Source organism: Lucilia cuprina, chromosome 5 (assembly GCF_022045245.1).
Source record: "Lucilia cuprina isolate Lc7/37 chromosome 5, ASM2204524v1, whole genome shotgun sequence".
In the NCBI taxonomy this organism is placed as follows: Eukaryota; Metazoa; Arthropoda; class Insecta; order Diptera; family Calliphoridae; genus Lucilia; species Lucilia cuprina.
The window spans coordinates 50,604,013-50,622,737 of NC_060953.1; positions in this window are offsets into that span (position 1 = coordinate 50,604,013).

Consider the following 18,725-nt stretch of genomic DNA (forward strand, 5'->3'; position numbering starts at 1 on the left):
GTCTATAGTCTAGTCTATAGTCTAGTCTATAGTCTAGTCTATAGCCTAGTCTATAGTCTAGTCTATAGTCTAGTCTAGTCTATAGTCTAGTCTATAGTCTAGTCTATATTCTAGTCTATAGTCTAGTCTATAGTCTAGTATAGTCTAGAATATGGTCCTGTCTATGGACTAGTCTATAGTCTAGATTATAATCGAATCAATTGTCTACAAAAAATTGCAATTTTAGCACTAAAAATAATTTTTTCTTAGGCACAAATTGTTTACACTGTTAAACAAAAGTTTGATTATTGTTTTAATGAATAAAAAATTATGCATTTCTCCAGTGCCCCCTACACAACTGTCTTTAAGTAAAATGTCATGAGACTCATTTCTATATTATTTTTTTTTCTGTATAAAACTAGAATGGTATATGAAATGTTTAATATCCATTATCCAATGTGACACATCTTGATAGTCGACACCATTTTTTTCTCTTTTTTTATGATTATTTTTTTATAATATAATAAATATTTATTTCATTTATTGCCATAATAATAATTTCAACATATCATTTATTGCCGATCTGTCTGTCCTTTACAGGATTATATAATTTCGATTGAAAGTGTTAATGTGTTCATTGTCGTATTGATAATATTGGCAGTTGTTTTGTGTACACATGTACATATTTATATGATTTATATTTTTAGACTCAAAGTATGTTTTTTACAAATGTTGTAAGTCTCATTTATTAATTTGTATAATATGTATATATAAGTACATTAGGGTCACCCCCCTTTTTTGCAGAAAAATTAGACGTTTCCACCGAAAGTGAAAACATGATTAATTTAAAGATTTTGTTTCTCAAAATTTTAATCATGTGCTCAATATTTGGTGATTTAGGTCAAAGGATACAAGATTTCCTTTTTTAAGCTTTTATTCAGTTTGATGTTATGTGTAATATGATCATAATCCTTAAAAACCACAAAAATTTTCGTTTTTGTTTTTTAATTCATCCAAATATTAATTTAAGACAGAAAATTGAGAAATTATATTTTAGAATGGACAATATATTAATTTTTGACGGAATCGTGAGTAAATTTCAGTTTTGGCCGCTCCCTAATATGCATCATTCTTTATACCCACTATCAAAAATTGTATTGTTTTTTTTTTGTTATTCCGTTTGTAACACATTGAAATATTGATAGTAAATATATTCTGGGTCCTTATCAAATCCTAATGCGAAATAGCCATGTCTTTTCGTCTGTCCGTCCTTCTTCCTCTCTCAGGCACGATAGTCTCGAGTTTAAACGAGAGAAACTTGAAAAGCACTGTTTGAAAATGGGCAATATTGAAGCACATGTTTGGATCCCGAAATACATCTGAAATCGCTTAAACAGTTTTAAATATGTTAATGTGCAGGTATTATGGTTACAAAATCGTTTTAACAAATTATATGGGGATCGGTCTCATGTCCCCTTGAAAAAATAATTTTAAATTCTTTTCTGGGTGAAAAGTACTAATACAGCAACAAAATGCAACACAAATACAATGTTTTGCAAGAAAACGAATCTTCTTGCTGAGTTTCATGAAGATCGGTCCACGAATTACTCTACCAATTACTCTACTCTGAAGGGGGTAGGGTCAATTATGGGTCAACCCTCATAAAACTTGGTAGGCAAAATTTGGTTCGTATTAAATTTATTTGTGTCGAAATTCATCGCTACACTCGTATTTTTAAGCCATTAATGAGCATTGCCATCATTTTCTGAAGGGGACCTTATAGACCGATCATAGACCGATCCTCATAAAATTTTACATAGTGATTTTGGATCATAAGTAACTTACTTATGTCGAATTTCATCGCTATATTCGTATTTTTAATCAAGTTATTGCTGTTAAAGCTGCTTTTCGAGGGACCACTTGTATGGGGGCTATGCGAAAACATGGACTGGTATTGCCTTATCCATAAGAAATATAGAAAATCGTTTATTAAAATAAACGAATTTTATATAGTCTAAAATTCTTTAAGAACGTAAATCTGTAAAATTTGATATGGATAGGTACATAATTGATGATTTTAACACTAAGTACTTCCTTAAAAGCAGACATCTCTCTACCAAAATTAAAAAGGATCAGTTCGTAATTGACCCCAACCCTCATATAAGGTCACCTTAAGGAAATGGGTTTAGGTTAGGTTAGGCTACTTGGGTTTCTCGCTAGAATGCGAGTTCACTCGGAGTCTTTGTGGCCTACTGTGATACCATTAAAATTACCACTACCTAATATTAAGAGAATTAGGATGGTTTCCCTCCCTAAATTCGGTGACTGATTGCATTCATTTGATCTTCGAGCTTTTAATAAAACTGATCATGTTTATTAGTGACACATGTCTGAGTCAGTCTAGATCTACTCTCAAGTATACTACAACGGAATTTATAAGCACAGCAATCTTTTTATCGAATATCAGGAGGATCGGTAGGAGCCTAAATCTCTCTACCATAATAAGAATCAAAGCATAATTCATTCTAAATTAATACGAGTTAGAAAACGACTTTAACGCTATAAATCGGCTTAAGAATGTCGGTGAAACGGCAAATTGTTTCGAAATTCCAGGAGACCTTTGGTCATAATTACAGACCCTATTGCGAAAATCAACTTGACGTTCATATTGATCAAAGTGCATATATGTACATGACCATCTTGCAAAATTTACTTTGTCTTTACGACGTCTAATTTAATTTATTATTCGATTCTATATTTTCTTTAAGCAGTAATATTTAACGAATATTTTTCTACATGTTCCGTCACAACTACAATTTAATTTTTACTGACTAAAATTTATGGCAAAATTTAACAATATTTTTTTCCCAATAATCCGTTTTGCTTTAGTATTTAATATTTTCATTTAAATAGTTTTATTTAAAAATATGTAAAAAAATTTTGCTTTTGGCAAAACTTTTGTTAATTTTTAACGCATAACGAATTAAAACAAAAAGCATGTTTTATTTGTTTAAATAAGTACTATAGAAAAAAATATATTTATTTCTATAGAAATATGTATCATATAGCAGTTTTAATTAATGAAAAATATTAACAAACCGTAATGAATATTAAATATAGGACACACCATAGTAAAAGTAAAAAAAATAAAAAATATTTTTTTATTTAATTAAAGTTGATTTTATAATCCAACTAAACTTAAAATCAATAAACATAGTATTCCCATTTATTAATTTTTAAAAAAAACAAAATAATACTTTGAATATTTTTCAAAACTTCCTTTTTTTTTGGAAACCTCTATATGTATATTGTAAATATGTATATTACACCATGTATAACATCCCAGCAAAAAAAGAACTTCCAAAGAAGAGCAAAAGAAGTAGAATTTACTCCATGGAAGTACTAAAGAAGATACGAAGAAGTGTTGATTTTAACACATGCTCATATGAGAGAAGTCCTTTTTATTTTATTCTAAATTCACAACATCTGAAGTCATTCTCAGAAAGTAATATTTATGTTCTTTTTTTGAAAGTTAATAGGAAGTGAAATCAAATGATATTAACATGAATAAATAAATTAAACGCATTTACCAAAAAACTTCGAAATAAAATTGGTTTAATTCGAAAGATTTCAGTATAAAAATAGGATTCTTTTCGCTTCTTTGGAAGTCAATAAACATCACTTCTACAGAAGGTAAAAAATTCACTTAGTATTACTTTTAAAGTGGTGATAAATGTTTATTTTATTTTTTTATTTATTTTTTGAATTGCTTCGTTTTATTTTTGCTATACATATACACATCCATACATTTAAAACAAATAAATATTTTTGTTAACCTGTTTAAATGTAGTATCATCAACAAATTTTCACATACAAACACACATACATACACCTTCACATATACATATGTTATTTTTGTAAATTAAACAATTATTGAAATGACACACAAATGTTTTTATTTTTCTATTCGTATTCATTTATTTTGAAAATTTAATTAAACAATTATTATTATTTTTATAAATTTTTTTTGTGACACCTGTTTTCAAGCTTCCTTTAATGTTTTACTACTGTGCTAATTATTATTATTATTTTTTTTAATAACAGATAATAATTTATTATTATTTTTTTTTTTTTTTTGTTTTCAATAATAAATTTATTTATGGCAAATGGGTAGAGAGATATATAGTTTAATGTTGAAATATAAATCTGCTTGAAATAAGCTTTAGGTTTTAAATTTAATAAGCGGAAAGTTGTATTTCGTATAATTTACAATTTTTGAAATATGATTTACAATTAAGGGGATATAGTAATAATTTTTTTTTAAATATTGACAAATGATGATAACCATTTGATGTGCGTGGTTGGATTTATGTATAAACATGTATGAATGTAGCGAACATTTATGATACCCTACACCAGTCAGTATGTTAAAATGTGGATTATTTTTTTTTAATAATAAAGTATTCAATTTATTTTTTTAACTTTATGCCGAAATATTTATTGTTGACAAAAAAATATTTCCTACAATACGGCTCACAGGGAGTAGGGGTAAATTATTGTAAGTTGAACTTATGTCAACTTCAATGTTATTTATGTTGAATAGTGTTAATAGTGTTTATAAGTAAATTTTGATCTTTAAGTAATTTTCTGCACGTGATTGGGGGCTAAGGTCAAATAAAGCCCGATCATACAAAAATCAGCAGTATCATTTAAAGTTCTATAAAACTAAGTTTGCCTGATTTTTGTTAACATAATAGAACATTTAACGTAATTATTAGCCCAAAAGACCTATTCGGGGGGTACGGTTGTATGTGGGCTAGGCGAAATAATACACCGATTTTAAACACTTTCAATAGCATACGTCCTTGGCCCAAAAAAAAGTATATGTGCTAAATTTCATCAAATTATCTTAAAAATTGAGAACTATAGCGTGCGCAAAAGTTTACATCTACACATACGGACAGACAGACAGAAAGACAGACGGACACACATACCGACGGAAAGACGGATATCGCTAAATCGACTCTGAAACTGATTTTAAGCCGATTAGTATACTTTAAGGTTTAGGACCAATATATTTAGGTGTTGCAAACGTCAGCTCAAACACATAATAGCCTTCCCACTATAGTGGAGTAAGGTATAAACAGTTAATGGTAAACTTAGAGTCATATATACACCGATCCTGAGAAAAGTTTATAAAGAGATTTTGACCCAAACAAAACTTGTTTATGTCTAATTTCATCGTTTTACCTTCAATTCTGAGTCTAATAAGTATTAAAGTAATTTTCTAAAGGGGACCTTAAATGGGGGGTAGGGTAAATTATAGACCGATCCTTACAAACGTTTGTAGAGAGATTTTGGAACAAAAAAATCGTTTATATTGAATTTCATTGCTGTACTTGAATTGCTGCACCAGTAATAATCGTTAAAGTTATTTTTCTTATTTCTGAGACAGTAATAAACGTTAACGTAATTTTCAGAAAGGGACAATATATGGGGTCAAATATAGACAGATCTTCACAAAAGTTTTTATAGAGAGATTTTATCTCATGGTAAACTTGTTCATGTCGAGTTTCGTCGCAGTATTCTCTCATTTCCAAGCCACTACCAACCTTTAAACCTTTACTGAAGAGGAAATTTTATGGCGGTCAGGGCCAAATATAAACCGATCGTCACTAAAATTAGTGGACAGATATATATCGAATTTCTTAGCTCTACTCGAATCGAATTTTATTGCTGTATTTGAATTTTTGCGCCAGTAATTATATAATCGAATTTAATCACTATACTCGCAGTTGTTGTGTAGTTGTTGCTTGGCCGGAAAATTTCGGGTCATTCCGGTACGTAGAACCGGCTATCAGTGAAGTCTTCAGCTACACTTTTCACCACCTGGACGAAGGAGGTAAACCTAAACCTAGGCGCCGTAGTCGATGAATTACCCAAATATTTGGGTGATCACCTTTAACAGCCTGTTTACTTTCCAGCTCATGCCACTGCAATTACGCACAGATTGTGAAATAGAAACGATGTCCTCATATCACTAGCCGACAGCACTTGGGGATTGGACAAAGGAACCTTGTTGGCTACCTATAAAACAATTGGTTAATAATGCTACACCAGTGTGATCTCCTTCACTGAGTGATAACCAGTGGAGGAATATTCAAAGATGCCAAAATGCTGCCCTACGGACTGTAACAGCCTGCATGCAAATAACCTCAGAGCACCATCTACACGAGAAAACGAAGGAACATAATGTCATGCTGACTAAGCAATTCCTGCTGGGATGTCACAGGAGGAGTCATCCCAACTTTAACATCACACAGTTGGATGCTCCCCCGAGGCATGTCAGGGAGGACTTTTGTGTATCCGAAGAGAGCATACGAAGTTATTTTCAGTTTCACTTAGATCGGAACTCGTATACAGCAGCTTTGAACGACATGAATGTCATTCTAAAAGGTCGCCACCGCCACCGCCGCCCTGTCGCGGAAAACAAGAGTTGCTCTGGCACAACTGAGATCGGGAGGGAGCAACAGGCTCAACACCAACTGGTCACGCATAGACTGTGCCGTCCCCAATATATGCTCCACTTAGCCCAATGGATTTATTAACTAACCCTATTGAAGTAGCTCAATTTCTTGGCTTGGAACTAAATAAAGAACCCCCCGGATTCAAAATTGTATAGTTTAAGCTATTACAACAACAACTGTACTCGCATATCTGCGCCGAAGACGTGTATCGATATTGCTCTTTTCAACACCAAGCAAACCAAGTAAAGATTTCTGTAGAATTTCAAAGCTTCTTCCATCTTGATTCGAACCCTATCGTAATTTCAACTGTCAGACGGACATGTCTAGATCGCTATAAAATTTAATAAGGAAGCAGAATATATATACTTTTGCGTTGTCTGCGAACACTATTTCGATGTGTTACAAACGAAATAACAAAATTAATTTACCTCCGCCATCAATGGTATAAAAACTGAGTTTGTTAAATAAAAATTTCGGACTACTTTAATTTCTTAAGTAATAACATAACATTAGTATATTCTTATATTTTTCTGTCACAAAACCTTCTCATAACATTCGTAATTCAAGAACATATAACTGTTCTTTGAAATTAACTGTCCCATGAATTTCAAAACTACTTGAAATAACTGACTAAAAATACAAAAAAAAAAAACTTCTACTTAAATATAATATACAATCACTAATTTTTCCTTGATATAATTTCTTTTATATTGTCTGTTTAAAATTGTTATTGTTTCAACTACTCCGATAGTAGAGTATAGTTAGCAGTAACTACTATAAGTAAAAGTTTTTATTTGACTTGAAATATTTCAACAAAAAAAATTAAGAATTTTCATATGTCTGTCATTTTTTCATTTAAGTGTGTTAAATTTTTTCATCCTTTTCTTTTTTTCTCTCTCTCTGAATAAAGTATCTATGTTTTTCCATTTCCCTAAGGCTGCATAATGGGTACTGTAATTAAAGTTAATTACCAAAACTTTTTGGCACTGTGTAATAAAATACAAGCAATTTTTTGTACAGTTTATTTTGGTGTTTTTTTTTTTAGTTTTCATTTCGTACAGTATTTCCTCTTCATAATTTTTAACATACTTATAACTAACATCAGTAGCAGTCACTGTGGCAGTAGCAGATGTACTTAAAGAGTAGCATGCAGCAAGAAAAATAAGCAAAAATAAAAGAAACATTATTACTAACATGCGTTTGTGTTCACTCTTTATACATGCATTATTTAGTTGAACAAAATGTGATTACATATTGTTGTTGTGTGACCCAGTAGCATTGGCATGAAACCAATCGCTCCCTAGTGGTCTTAACTATTGGCAGGACTATAGTCAAGTCTATAGTTCTGATTATAGAATTGTCTTTACTACAGATAAGGCTATAGTCAAGACTAGAGTCTATACTATTGTCAAGACTATAGTCTGTACTATATTTAGGTTTATAATCTTATCAAATAGTCGAGTTTTAGACTATAGTAGTCAGGTGTATGTGCTAAATTCTTTAATATAGTCTAAATATGCAATAGTTATGACTACAAACAAGTCTATGGTCTACGCTATAGTCAAAAGTGTTGTTTATAATATAGTCAGGACTATATTCAAGACGATAGTATAGTCAAGACTATGGTCTATCGTATAGTTAAAAATATAGTCTATCTTATTGCAAAGACTATAGTCTATACTACTCAGCAAAAAAAAACGTAGTATTTCCAAAAGAATGACATTATCATCACTTCAAAAGTAGCACTTAGTGAACTTGTTTCCCTTATGATGAAGTGGTGTCTATTGAATTCCAAAAATGCGATAAAAATAACATTCCTCCTATGATTAGCCTGTATGAAAATCATCACTTTTTCAAGTCTTTTTCAGTACTTCCATGGAGTAAATTTTACTTTTTTTCGCTTCTTTGGAAATTCTTTTTTTTAATGGGTACAGTCAAGACTATAGTCTATATTCCTATGATTATTTTAAATAAGAGTCTTCAATATAGTCTCTGCTATAGTCAAGACTATAGAGGACGACGTAATTACTAAGAATTTTCTAATCACTGTTAGTGACTAATGTTATATGCAGATTAACATCACTTCCATGATACTTGGATTTTACTTCGACGAATGTCTGATGGTAACATAGAAAGTTTTTCATAGTTTCACTGTCCTCTCCAAAAGCTTTTCAATTGTCTGAATTCTCACTTTCAATTTTATATAGATGTGCTCTTAGTCCTGTCTGACAACTCAGAATACGTATCATCAAACTAAGTTCAGACTTGCTCATTTTGAGGACATAACTCGCATTGCTTTAATCAGGGTCACCTCATAGGAGCTTTATGATTCTAACTACCATTTCCAAGCGACTTTATAGAATTCTTTTACACATAGTTTTCATTCAGCTTTCGTTGTGTCTTCTGGTTTTGCTCCAAAGTTTCACTGTTCTCTCCACATACCCTAAATTCGTCTAAATCCTCACTTTCAATTTTGTATAGATGTGCTATTAGTACTGTCTGACCACTCAGAATAGGTATCATCATACTAACTTCAGAGATGCTCATTTTGAGGAGATTAATCGTCATGCTTTCATCAAGGTCATCACATAGTAGTTTTATGATTCTACCTACTGTTTCATTATACGCAGCGGCCTTATGGAATTCTCTTTTTCATAGTTTTAATTCAGCATTAGTTGTGTCTAATAATTTTTGGGTTCGTCAGTTTAATTACATCGAGCCCCCAACCCTTTAAAGCAATTACATTTGTCCTTTCGTTGCCGACTACTTGTTAAAAATATTGTAGTTTGTTTTATAATTATTCGTTCATCTACTTGTTATAAAAATACTTGTTCAAATTTGTAAAAATATAATTTCTCATTGTATGTATTATTATTTTAAATCAAATTGAAAATAAAAATTTTCACTCTTTATTACAATTCATAGAAACAATACACGAAATATTTTTCTCTGCTAACACTACTCCCGTGTGGCCTGGTACCCATATGATGTAAACCTTACCTCTGGACAGAATTCAGTTAAAGTTTTCTTACAATCCAATACGGTATTTAAATTAGATTTAATCCTATCACCTGATATCGCTTTAATTACCTTCTTGGTGTCTGTAAACATATTAAGACCAGTGGGCGCCATATTTATTCTAATCAAATTTAGATTCCTTTATTGCTAGGACTTTTGGTATATTTTTGGGGACCTGTTTGGGGGCCCGGATTCCTACTGGTATTTGCTATAATGTACCGTTTGACTAAGAAATTCTATAAGGCATCAGCATTTCAAAGTTTCCGATATAATGTGCATCTGGTATGCGATCAGGCACATCTGATGATTGTGTCTAACATTCTAGTGTTTCCAGTATACATTAATGACGTGTCCTATAACAGTTTTTGGCCAGTTCGCCTAAAGTGAAAAGGCGTTCGTATGTAAGCACCGCCTTATATCTTAAATATATTTCAATGGGTGGAATATTTAGCAACATTTTCATAGCCTTGTTTGAAGTAGTACACATGGCACCAACTATACCCAAATAGTATGTATACTTTTTATCAAAACAAGTCCACCAGATAATTGAAGCATAATCTAAAATTGGTCTAATTACACTTTTCAAGAGCAAATTTGTCATAAAAGGACTAAGACCTCATTTCATGCCTTTACTTTTCCTACATATCGCCTAGCACTGATGTGCCTTGTTAATCCAGACTATAGCCAAGTAAAATTATTGTCCAATCTCTAGTCCAAACTCATTACAGTCTCTTCTATATACTTACAGACATTAAAAATAGACAGTCACTGCGTACTGTCAGGTATTACATGCGTGTATTTATAAGTCTGTTCGGCTATGAGTGTGTGTGTGTCATTGTACGTGTATGAGATGAATTGTATGATGTTTAACATCCCATCATTTTCTTTTCTTTAAGTTTTTCGAGAACAAGCATACGAAATAAAAAAAAATAAATTTCAAAAAAGGAAAACAAAACTTAAAAAGTTAATTTGGCAGAGGTCTTAAACTATTCAAGCTTAAACAAAAATTAATGTAACCATCTTCCTCTGAGTATAATGGCGAAAGTTTATTTTTGAGTGTTTTAATATTTACTGCTGCAGATAAAGAATATTTTTCATATAAATATACACATACACATATACAATATTAAATTCCTATGAAAAGTTTTAGATTTAAATGATTTAAAAACGTAAGATTTTCTTATAGTAGTCTTTTAGATAAGTACATAGATTTATAGATCATATATGTGTGTAAATATATATAGAAAAATTGTTGCCTTATTTATGAAACTAAATTTTAATAGTTTTTATAAAATCGAAAAAAAAACTAATTTATTCTTTCACATTATTTATTTAAAAATACAAAAACTAAATTAAATCCATCTTGTTTAATTAAAATTATATATATATTTTTTTAAATTAATATCCTTAGTTCATTAATATTTTTAGTTTTTCATAATCAAGGCTATTATTTGATTTTATTAAATTAATATATATTTTTTAAATTTACTGTGTATTCAGGCATTAAATATATATTAACAATAAAAAAACAGATATTTTTTTAAGTAAGCAATTAATTAAACAAAACGTTTTGCTATATTTTAGTTATTAATTATGCAAGTTATTAATTATATAAAAAAAGCTAAAATTTCATTAAAATATATTTTATAAAATATTAATTAACAATCGTTAAATTATTAAATCATTATTTAAGGTTTAATATTATTCAATATAAAACATTATTTTTAGCAAAAAAAAAAAAAAAAAAAACTCAAACACAATTTAATATAAAAAAATATTTAAAATCCAAATCCTTTCTTCACTTACTGAAATCCGAAAATATGCTTGAAAAATGCCTTAATACATACAATCAATCTTTAACTCAATTACCAAAAAGTAAAAGTCAAATTTCTCATATTAAAAATGCAGCAAAATGTCAATGTTCTTGTTAAAGCGTTATAAGGATAAAAAGAAAACTGCAGAAAACAAACAACAACAACAACAACAACAACAAAACCATATATATTTCATGAACTAGTTTTCTTCAGTCGTTTGACTTTTAAAATGTAACGACTGAGTCTCTGAATAAAAACAAACCGAAACGACTAAAAGAAAATGAACAATACAACAAATGAAAAATGCACAAAAAGACACAATAAACACATTCTTTCTTTTTTGGGGGGGTTTCAGAAAAGTTTTGCCAAAAATAGTGGTTTTAAATAAAAGTTTATTTGTTTTTCCACAAAAAGTCGCACAGACTGATTTAAAATGCAAGAAATGAGTAGAAAATTTTTTAAGTAAATAGTTGAAAGAATTATTTATAGAATAACGTGAAGAAAACAAAAATAACAAATTTAAAAATTTAAGTTAAAAGTTCTGTATTCGAAATAGACTAAAATATTGTCTACAGTCAAGACTATAGTCAAGACTATAGTTTATACCATAGTCAAGACAATAGTCAAGACTTTAGTTTATACCATAGTCAAGACAATAGTCTATACTATAGTCATTACAATAGTCAAGACTATTATCTATAATTTAGTCAAGATAAATATTTACACTATAAATTATACTACAATCTAAACGTACTTCAGTCATGCTCACTTTGAGAATATTTCTTGTCTTGCTCTAGTCAGGGTCACTCCATGGGAGCTATGTGATTGTACCCACAGGCCTTATTAGTTATGTCTAATGGTTTTGCGTGCTTTCGTTGCAGACTAATTTAGAGTAGCCTGGTAGTCTAGACTATGGTCTATACTATAGTCTAGACTATGGTCTATACTATAGTCTAGACTATGGTCTATACTATAGTCTAGACTATGGTCTATACTATAGTCTAGACTATGGTCTATACTATAGTTTAGACTATGGTCTATACTATAGTCTAGACTATGGTCTATACTATAGTCTAGACTATGGTCTATACTATAATCTAGACTATGGTTTATACTATAATCTAAACTATGGTCTATACTATAGTCTAGACTATGGTCTATACTATAGTCTAGACTATGGTCTATACTATAGTCTAGACTATGATCTATACTGTAGTCTAGACTATGGTCTATACTATAGTCTAGACTATAGCCTATACTATAGTCTAGAGTATGGTCTATACTATAGTCTAGACTATGGTCTATACTATAGTCTACACTATGGTCTATACTATAGTCTAGACTATGGTCTATACTATAGTCTACACTATGGTCTATACTATAGTCTAGACTATGGTCTATACTATAGTCTAGGATATGGTCTATACTATTGTTTATGGTCTATACATTGGTTTATACTATAGTCTAGACTATGGTCTATACTAAAGTCTAGACTATGGTCTATACTATAGTCTAGACTATGGTCTATACTATTGAAAAGACTATAGTTTATACTATACTCGCGACAGTAGCCTACACTATAGTAAAGACAACAGTCTTGACTATAGCACAGACTAAATCTGACTATAAAGTAGATAACAGTCTTGACTTTAGCAAATGTTTAAGTCCCGACTACATTTAGTATAGACTTTAGCATAGGTACATTTAGTATCGATTATATTATTGACATAAGTCTAAATTATAGTCTTTATGGGATTGAGACCATAATGTTGATTTTATTATAAACTATTGCTTTAACTCTAAACATCAACATTGAACTGTATGTGGGTGTATAAGAACTGTATGTGTGTTTTGCTAACATAAAGCATTTAGGTCTTTGATGTTATTTTCTAAAATTTGTATGTATTAAATCTTTAACACATAGTAAATATTTTTGTTTTATGTGCGCGTTTGTGTGTGCGTTTTGTTATGTCAAGTACAATTTTGAATATTTAATTTATAAACAAAGTATGCACACACACACACATACAATTCGTCAAAGAGATGTAGAAATGAAAAAAACAAATCTAGGCAAAGAGAAAAAAATCAACAGAGCGAATTTTAACAAAACTATTTAACTTTGATATACTTGAATAGAAAGAAAAAATCACATACATGAACATGTTGATAAGGGAGTTCCAGTAACTATAAAAAGAAAAAATTAGTCTCCCAGCGGCCTAAAAGAGTGTCAGAAATTGAAAACTTAATATATATATACTGCTTAAAATGAGGTCCCGTGCACTAATTTTTTTCTAGGAATACCTCTAAAAAATATTTTTAAAGGGCCTCAGTTCACTAGCAACAATTAAAATCTTGATCTCAATATAATATGTTCAAATAAATTTTATTTGCAATCTTTTCAAAATAAGTCCCAAAATTTTCGTAATTTTGATATTTACTGCTTAATTATTAAAAGTATCAGAATGGCTGGAGTAATGTGTAGCCCGGAAAAACTTATATTAAAAAGTAATGAGTTAAAATCCTAATAAAACCTCTTTTCACTACTTCGGTTTGTAAGTTAAATGTTCTAATCACTGCACCACTGCTTAGGTATTTTATTGCACGTCAAATAATGATTCTCATATACAAATTTAATTTGGTTTTGTGCAAACAAAATGACAAAGGCGAAAACGAAGTACTTCTATATCAGACTAAAATGAAGGCATTACTCGAGTACTTCAAAGTAATGCAGACGATATATAGTAGGCATTGAAAAGTAAATGTTTATGATAGTACAACCCATTACAGAGCTTTTACTTAGTAAGTTAACCAGTTAGTTGGTTATTTATTTGGTGAGTTAGTTCGTTAGTTATTTAGTTATTTGGTTATTTAGTTATTTACTTATTTACTTATTTAGTTATTTAGTTATTTAGTTATTTAGTTATTTAGTTATTTAGTTATTTAGTTATTTAGTTATTTAGTTATTTAGTTATTTAGTTATTTAGTTATTTAGTTATTTAGTTATTTAGTTATTTAGTTATTTAGTTATTTAGTTATTTAGTTATTTAGTTATTTAGTTATTTAGTTATTTAGTTATTTAGTTATTTAGTTATTTAGTTATTTAGTTATTTAGTTATTTAGTTATTTAGTTATTTAGTTATTTAGTTATTTAGTTATTTAGTTATTTAGTTATTTAGTTATTTAGTTATTTAGTTATTTAGTTATTTAGTTATTTAGTTATTTAGTTATTTAGTTATTAAGTTACTTAGTTACTTAGTTACTTAGTTACTTAGTTACTTAGTTACTTAGTTACTTAGTTACTTAGTTACTTAGTTACTTAGTTACTTAGTTACTTAGTTACTTAGTTACTTAGTTACTTAGTTATTTAGTTATTTAGTAATTTAGTTATTTAGTTATTTAGTTATTTAGTTATTTAGTTATTTAGTTATTTAGTTATTTAGTTATTTAGTTATTTAGTTATTTAGTTATTTAGTTATTTAGTTATTTAGTTATTTAGTTATTTAGTAAGTTAGTTAGTTAGTTAGTTAGTTAGTTAGTTAGTTAGTTAGTTAAGTTAGTTAGTTAGTTAGTTATTTAGTTAGTTAGTTAGTTAGTTAGTTATTTAGTTAGTTAGTTAGTTAGTTAGTTAGTTAGTTAGTTAGTTAGTTAGTTAGTTAGTTGGTTAGTTAGTTAGTTCTTTAGTTAGTTAGTTGGTTAGTTAGTTAGTTAGTTAGTTAGTTAGTACCACTTACTTTTACTTCAATTTGTTTTTTTAAACACAATTATTAAATTATAAATTTTTCTTTCCTTTCTCATGTAATTAACTTGTTTGTCATTTACACACGTTTTATTTGTTTTAAAATTAATTCATATTCTAATTATAATTTCTACACATTTTTTGCTCTTTGTCCCTCACTCTTCCTCTCTAAATATTTCTTTTAGCTTAAATTTTTAAAAAAATAATATATAAAATGCGAATAAATATAAAAATCATATTAAATGCAAACAAATTGGCTATTGACACAAATGAAATTAATTTCAATTTAATGCAAACATTTCAGAAAAATCGAATATGCAAAAAACTATTTAGAATTGTGGTCAAGTACTTGTATCAATAATTTATTTTGTTTATAATAATTAAGTTTTGTATATTTAGATTTTTTCCCTTTAGTTGTAGTTCATTAAATACAAATGTGATTGTTTTATTAATTTTAAACAAATATAAGTTGATTAAAAAAATAAAAATTAATAAAAACAATATAAAAAATAGAAAATAATCACATTAAATAAATATTTATTTAGTTATATATGTTTAAATAATAGGAATGATGATAAATAATTAATAAATGAAAAAATAATCCTTTAAGTATTTATATAGGTAATTTAATGGTGAACCGAGCAGAGGAGTTTTTTAAATAAAAAAAAAAACATTTTATCGAAAACCGAAGTGAAGTTGTCCAAGATTTATTATGGTACCGAAATTAAGCATACGATCGTCATTTCTATTGGACTATCTTTAAAAAATTAAACAAATTTAAAGTCTTTCAACCAAATACAAAGTTAACTTATTCAACTGTAAATATTAGTTCTTACCAACTGAACATCACTCCCCCACTACATTTACTAGAGTCTGTATAATACAAAATCTTTAAATTCCCATCAAAATCACATTTAAAACCTTATAAATAAACACAAACCAATTGAAATTGCTGCCTTTAAACTTTCGTCCAGACAAACTTCAAATAGAAAGAAATTTTCAATTAAATAAGGTCGCCCATTTAAAACAAATAAAGAAAATTGTCGTATAAATAAAAAAAAAGTACTAGAAGAAATTCAAGGAAGTCATAAATTCAACTCACGATTTTTAATTTTCTCCCTTTAAATGAAACACACACTCACACTTAGCCCTTCATTAAACATTTACACTTTTAAAAAAGAAAATTTATTTGAAACAGAAGTTTGTGTCTGTGTGTTGTCATGTTAAGAAATTGTAAGATATTGTAGGAAAAGTACTCAATATTTCAATATAAATAACGACATAAAAAGTTATACTGTTTTTACACCAAAAACGAAACACACATAGACAGTCTGTTTCCTATACATATTGAAGACAAAAACACCAATTTTTGTAAACAAGCACACTCACACAAAAATATAGATATACGTATTTCCGCAGTTGTAAGTATATTGAAATGGCTTTAACTTACACAAATATTTAAATTTGGAAAAAAATGTTTTTATCCTGGTTGTTGTTATTGTTTTTGTTTTCAAATAAATGAACACTTTAACACACAAATTCACATGAATATATTTATAATATATCTTTAGGGTGTTACAAAAACACTTTACTGACCAGTTGCCAAAATGACAAGATATAATGATAATGGGAAAACGTACAAAACGTTAAAAGTTAACTAAAGAACAACCTAGGGCACGATTTTAATCTAAGAAATAAGTAAGCAAGTAACTAACTAACTAAATAACTAACTAACTAACTGACTAGCTAGCTAGCTAGCTAGCTAACTAACTAACTAGCTAACTAACTAGCTAGCTAGCTAGCTAGCTAGCTAGTATAGCAGTATAACTAACTAACTAACTAACTAAATAACTCACTAACTAACTAACTAACTAACTAGCTAGCTAGCTAACTATTTAACTAACTAACTAGCTAGTTAGCTAACTAGCTAACTAACTAACTAACCAACTAACTAACTAACTAACTAACTAACTAACTAACTAACTAACTAACTAACTAACTAGCTAGCTAACTAACTAACTAACTAACTAACTAACTAACTAACTAGCTAACTAAATAACTAACTAACTAACTAACTAACTAACTAACTAACTAACTAACTAACTAACTAAATAACTCACTAACTAACTTACTAACTAACTAACTAGCTAACTAACTAACTAACTAACTAACTAACTAACTAACTAACTAACTAACTAACTAACTAACTAACTAACTAACTAACTAACTAACTAACTAACTAACTAACTAACTAACTAACTAAATAACTAACTGACTAACTGACTAACTGACTAACTAACTAATTAACTAATTAACTAACTAACTAACTAACTAACTAACTAACTAACTAACTAAATGACTAACTAACAAACTTTCTAACTAACTCATATATTCGTCATTTATGGATAGATTTGCTGATTTTAAATAGTGATCTTTTCGAAAATATGTTCGATAGAATTAAGGATGATTTGGATCTCACAAATGTTTGTGGACTTCTAAAAACTTAATTCAACACACATACATACAGACAGACGGACGGACGGACGGACAGACAGACAGGTTGACAGACGGACATAGCTTAATCGACTCCGCTTCTCGCGAAGGTAAAGGCGACTCTTCTCACGAAGGTGAAGAAAAAGAATTATTTTTATTAAAAAAATCTAAAAAATATTTTTAGCGTAAAAATCTCAAAATTTAAATGTTTTTTATAATCCAACCAAAGTATTTCTTAAATGACCACATCAGTTCTAATATTTAAGTGTCTTATATATATGTACTGAAGAGATTTCTTTTAACAACATAAAACTAATCTATTTCAAAATAACTCAATATTTATTTAAATTTGCCCATCTCTGTTGTTCTAAAATAGACAAAAATTACCATATAGCATACAACAAAAGAAAAAAGTCAACAAACCAACAAAAAAAAAAACCAAAATAAAAAAACAAACAACATTTAAATGAATGAGTGTCACATAGTGCGTTTAGTATTTAACATGTATTTACATACTTTAGACAAAAAGAACGAAATACACATACTCACAAAGAACAAGAACCCTACAAAGACCAAAAAAAAACAACAAAATTTTCAAGGCAAATTAACAGAAAAAAAGGAGCAATAACAAAAAGTAAAAACAAAATACACAAGTACTCTCTCCAATACGTATAAATAGAACATTTTTATGTAAAACAATCACGTACTTAAAGTTCATTAGTTGGGTGCTACAGAGAGATGCACACTCACTCACACAAAGGATAGAGACATACAAACACACTCCAGCAGAGAACGAACTGGTAACCAACCATTCATTCATTGTACTGGTAGATAAGTACTAAAGTACAGAAAATGAGCAACAACACCAGTTACAAAATGAAATAAAATAAAATAAAATAGACAAACAAAAATTTTATTCAATAAAAAACATTTGGTAACAATATTTATTGTTGTAGTTTTTGTGTTTTTTTTATTTTGTTCCGAAAAGAGTGCGGGTTAAGCAAATAATTCATATATTTTAGGGCTAAAAAAAGTGTGGGTTTTTGTGAGAGAAATAAAAGGTTTTTTTTTTAGAAAGACAAATGTTTTTAAATTTAATTTTATTTGCCAAAAATTTAGTAGTCTATAAAATAAATGAATAAATGAAATTATTTGCGG